This window comes from Elephantulus edwardii, unplaced genomic scaffold (genome assembly GCF_000299155.1).
Source record: "Elephantulus edwardii isolate Elephantulus edwardi_28Jun2011 unplaced genomic scaffold, EleEdw1.0 scaffold00106, whole genome shotgun sequence".
Lineage (NCBI taxonomy): Eukaryota > Metazoa > Chordata > Mammalia > Macroscelidea > Macroscelididae > Elephantulus > Elephantulus edwardii.
In genome coordinates, this window is record NW_006399856.1 from 9,870,218 (window position 1) to 9,875,990 (window position 5,773).

Consider the following 5,773-nt stretch of genomic DNA (forward strand, 5'->3'; position numbering starts at 1 on the left):
TACAACAGCCTAAAACCCTGCTCTATCCTGTGCCAATCGCACTGCCTCTGACACACCCATCCCGATTATCCCAGTCACTGAATCAATTCACCTCATAGAGGGCCTTCCCCTCCTGTGCTGTCCCTCCACCCTCCCAAGCATGATGTCTTTCTCCAAGGACCAGTCTTTCCTTATAACATGTCCAAAGTATGTTAGACGGAGCCTCAGAATCCTTGCCTCCAAGGAGCCACCCAGTTTAACCCTTTCTAGGATGAATCTGTTTGTTTTCTTGGTAGTCCGTGGTACCCTCAATACTCTTCTCCAGCACCACAGCTCAAAGGCATCAATTCTCCTTCTATCCTCCCTAGTCATTTTCCAACTCTCTGATGCATAACAAGTGATTGCAAAGACCATAGCCTGTATCAGACACACCTTAGTCTCCAGAGTGACACTATTGCTCTTCAGTACTTTGGAGAGGTCCCTAACAGCAGACTTTCCCATAGCAATACATTTGTTTTTAATTTCCTGGCTACTGGTGTCAAGAATGCTGACCGTGGAGCCAAACACACTAAAGTTATTAACAATCTCAATCTCTTCACCATTCATCCTGATGCTGCCAGCTGGTCCAGTGGTGAGAATATTTGTCTTCTTGACATTGAGCCTCAATCCATACTGAAGGCTGCAGTCCTTGACCCTCTGCAGCAAGCATTTCAGGTCCTCCTCAATTTTAGCAAGTAGGGTTGTGTCATCTGCATAATGCAGGTTGTTAATAGATCTTCCAACAATCCTGATGCCATGTTCCTCCTCATAGAGCCCAGCCTCCCGGATAATCTGTTCTGCATACAGGTTGAAAAGGTGTGGAGATAGGACACATCCCTGGGGTACACCTTTCCCAATTTTGAACCATGCGGTGTTTCCCTGCTCTGTTTTGAAGACTGCTTCCTGATTCAAGTATAGGTTTCTCATTAGAACTATCAAGTGTTCTGGGATTCCCATTCTTCTCAGAGTCAGCCACAGTTTGTTATGATCCACACAGTCAAATGCCTTTGCATAATCAATAACACACAGACATTCCTCTGGTATTCTCTGCTTTCAGCTAAGATCTAACTTCAGCTATAATATCCCTAGTACCCCGACCTCTTCCAAACCCAACCTGGACTTTTGGCAGTTCTCTGCTGATGTGCTGGTCCAGCTGTTTTTGGATAATCTTCAGTAGAATCTTGCTTGCATGTGAAATCAATGATATTGTTCTCTTATGCTTATATTTAATGATATTTCAATAAATTATAAGTAATTTGTTACATAGTTTAAGCTCTATTCTTTTCAGATCCATTTTGGATTTGTTTGAAAAGTAACTAGTTATAAAAGTCATTTTATTCTTACAAAGGAGATGTATTAGAACAGGAACTTAAACACAACATTGGCCATGCTTATTTTCATATCATCATTGGGAAGAATAAGTCTACCTCTTAAGGAAGGAACATATAGCCTGAACGGGTAACTTGAAAGTTTGTGCAAGATTCGGAGAAATGAATTCTTAATATTCCCACTTATGGGGATGGATAAATTAGTATAACTTTACTTAAAGAATGTAATGATTTCTTATGCAGAATTCTGGTGGCAGAGTCTATCAGGAGTTACCCTACTAATTCAAAAGCCATGCCTTTCTGAGGATTCTCATTCACTTGTAGCTCCTCAAGAGAAAGAATGGGCAATCTTCTCCTGTACGGTTTACAGACTCAGAAACACAGAATAAGGTCAACTATGAGTCAGTTCCAACTCAATGGCAGTGTGTGAGACCATACAATCTAAAGCAGCACAGTCTATCACTTACTAGCTAGTAACTGTTCTGATAGTCAATGGATGTTTTGCCATTCAGGTATTTAAACATTTTAGATAACATCATTTAAAGTGCCTCCCATCCAGAAAACTTGAATCTTGAGGTGTATTCTGTATTCTAGCTGACTGTCATATATCTGCTTAAGAAGACACGAAAAAGGTGATAGATTTATACGATCTGAGTAGAAACCAGAGTGGAAAAGACCCAGTGTGATAAAATCATGTATGTGAACTTTGTAAATAAACCAGAATGAAATAAAATAAAAATTATTTTTAAAAAGGATGGGGAGAAGACATGTAATAGGAGATTCATTTCAGTAATTTTTAAATATAAAAAAATTGTGAGCCAAGATCTTTATTATTAATACTATAGACTTCAGAAGAAGGAAATATTTTAATAGGGGTGATCACATTGCATAGATTTGAATTTGGAATTAGAACATAACATTACCAACTACAGCTTCCAAAACTACTCAAAGTTGAGGCTAGCTGGTTGGCCCCCTGGTTCAGGTAATACTTTATTAGACATGATACTGCAGCCTCAGACCATGGTGCTATCAGCTCTGCCAGATGTGATGTTGCTCTCAGTAACAGATTTATCGTGGCTAATCTCTCCAATCAAGGAAGAGATAAGCTAAAATGGTAATTTATATATTCACAATGACAGAGATATTTGTCAGGATAACCCGCACCTGCTATTTCCCTGGGTTCTCTCTCCTGAAGTGTAAATCAACGCAGGACAACCAAATTACAGATCAGCTGCCTGATCTGTATGCACCAGACTAGAACAAAAAGAGTGACATATTTCAGGGCATTTCTATATATAACTCATAACTGAATGCATTTCTTTTTCTACTTGAAAGATATTTTCAGCTGAATGGCTCATCATTTTTCTTAAAATAAATCACGCTTTTCCTTTTTTGAACTAGAGAAACATTTCATGCACTCTACTGTTTGGTTGTCCTTCAAAGCAAAGACACACAATGCAGTCATGCAGACACAGCCCTTACTTTCTTTCTACTTAATCCCCCTTTGTGTTACTACTTAACATTGTCATATCTATTTGAAAATACTCAACTTGTTGTTGTTGTTGTTGACTTCCAAGCACACATGACCTCCGTGTGACAAAATCTGCTACCAATTTCAATTCATTCAAGATCCATTCAGCAACTTACAATGACAGTGGTATTACACATTGCGAGGAACAAAAGGAGCCAGTCTTGACCAGTCTTCAGCATGAACACAAGCCAGGGAAAAGAGACAAGGGAACAGACTTATAAAATTTCCTGGGATAATTACTTCTTGTTGTTGTTGTATGCCCTTGAGTCGCTTGTGACCCTACGTGCAACAGTCCTATATCCTTTTCTATTCTGTGCCAATCTCATTTTTCTCTTGCACACCTACCCCTATTGTTAAAATACAGGATGTAGTGGACACCCCCCACCCCTTTAGATTTAGAAAAGGCTATCAGAGAATGAAGAATTTGAACTAATTGCAAGGAGGAAGTAGAAATGTGTCCATTGCCTTTCAAAATGGATGTGCTTTGGATAGTAAAATAATGTACAAATGTACAGATTTTGGATTTATGAACCATCCTCACCTTCTTAATTAGAATTTTGGATATATCCTAATGTCAGCAGAACTACAATTTTAAAGCTCTTATGGAAACCTGTTTATTGGGATAAGAAATGTCATTTTCAAAGTTATTAATTTTAATACTAGAAGTTGATCCCCCCACCCCTGTAACATAATTCTAACATAAGGTAAAATTGTAACATAAGATAAATAAAGATTTACCATATTTGGAGTTTTGGTCTATTGTGGGCTCTCTATAACCAGAGCATACCACATCTGAATTTTGCTGGCTGATTTGGGAGTTTGATAGGATTTGAAATCTTACTTTATTGTTCTATCAAAGCAAATCATGCATGGTTGGTAACTTTGGCCTTGAGGCTATGAAAGCTCAAATAACCCATCATTGATTTATTTAGGGTTGAATATGCATATTTTAAATTTTAATAAAAATGTCACATCTCTACAGCTTTCAAATCTTTCACAATGTGGGTCAGGATATTACTAATGTTATGCTTTCACTGTTTTAACATTTAACCCTATACAGTTCCTATCTTCCCTGTGTCACTTGCCAATTTGAACCGCAAAACCCACATTATTTCATTAGTCTTTTTTTCTCCCAAAGTGATTTCACCAAAACTTACAGAAAATATATAATTCCTCATGATAGACACTTTGTGCCTAAATCTATCCTGCCATCTTTAAAATATCACTGTCAGAATTGTACAAAAATAAGTATTATTGGACACAGCAGAGAGTTAGAAACAGCGCTGAAGAGTCATTCTGAGAAATACTTGCCACTGGTATTTTCCATACACATTTCAGGAAGATTTGTGGCTTATGAAAAGTTTAAGGACTTTGTTATTGTTCTTTTTCTCATGAGGTACCATCAATTTGACTGGGACTGATAGTGACCCTGTGTTAGTTTTACTACAAACTGACACTTTTGCAAGTCTCGTGAGAGCCTCACAATCTCCACTCTATTCTGAGCCCAGTTTTGCAGTCACGGTGCCAACACATCTCATGGAGGATCTTCCTTCCTTCCACCAACCTTCTATGTTTCAAACACAATGTCTTTTTCCCAATAATTGGTCCTTTCTTACATCATGCTCAAAATAAGTGAGATCAAGTCTCAACTTTTTTGCCTCTTCATCTGGGCACAGACTCCTCGCAAGCCCAAGTCATAATTGAAGTCTCTGTGCATTCGCTCGCCGCATACATGGCTGAGCTGAATCAGGATTCATTTCAATGTCTCTGTTCCAGTCTCAAATGGCAGCATGTGGCTTCCGGGGTTTGATGAAGACACTGGGTCTCTGTGCATACGGAATGGCTAAAGGAGGATTCAGTTTGAAGGCTTCTGTGAACAAGTGAAAGGCTTTCTGAAGCTCACCATCATTTAGGGCATCCGGGACAGCCACCTTCTTCTCATCAGCCTCATCCATCATCTCTTCTGTTATCTCTACATTTTCATTTCCCACTTTCAGAGTCCAATTCAATCACACCTTCCTTCATTATCAATTTCTAGATCACTTTCCTCATTTGATGGGTCATCTGTCTTTAGGTCTTCCTCTGGCTTCTTGCTGTCTGGTTTTACTTCGTTGGCATTTTCTTCTGATTTCGTTTTATGGGCTGTTGTTGTTATTGTTATTGTTGTTGATTTCCTGGGTTGAGCATGACTCATAGCGACCCTATGAACAGAAGGTCTGATGCCTTTCTATAACTATTGTCATTTATCAAAGTTCATACAGTTTCCAGAGGCATGTTGTCAGATGATATATTTAACACCCATGCTCTCCACCCACTTCTTCAGGAAGCACATTGCCTCTGTGCAGAACCCTTGGGTCCGATTTACACATCTTAACAAAGGCCCAAATCTCATCCACTTTGCAGGGATCCATGATCTGCAGCCTGCAGGAGACAGAGAGTGTGGTGATAGAGACCAAGGCCCATTATAGGCCCGGGCACTGGCTGAGCGTGACCATACTCAAGAGGGTCCCTTTTCATTTTCTAACTCCAAGGCTAGAGCAATTGTACAGAGTATATTACTTTGTCCACTATGCCACTATAAGGATCACCTGTACAGATTATGTTATTGTTTTTCATGTACAATCAAGTCAGAACAGACTCACCATCCAGTGGGTTTTCATAGGCAAATAGTACTTGATAGAAGGAGACGGCCCATCTTTCTCCCACAGAACAGCTGGTGGGTCTACATGGTGTGCCTTTGGGTTGTGCTGTTGTTTGGGTGCTTTTGAGCCGAGTCCTAATATTCTCTGTCTTGGAGAATACAACCAGAAGTCTCTCTAATGGCAAGGGTGGTGACATTTTGTCTGACTTTGAAGATGTCAGAGAGGACAATCCTTGGAAAAAGACATCATGCTAG

The 5,773-nt window shown here is 39.4% G+C and overlaps 1 pseudogene; it reads right to left on the bottom strand.

Moving 5' to 3' along the window:
* Nucleotides 1-4,571: 4,571 nt before the first annotated feature.
* On the bottom strand, nucleotides 4,572-5,288 carry LOC102845860 (annotated as a pseudogene).
* Nucleotides 5,289-5,773: the final 485 nt, after the last annotated feature.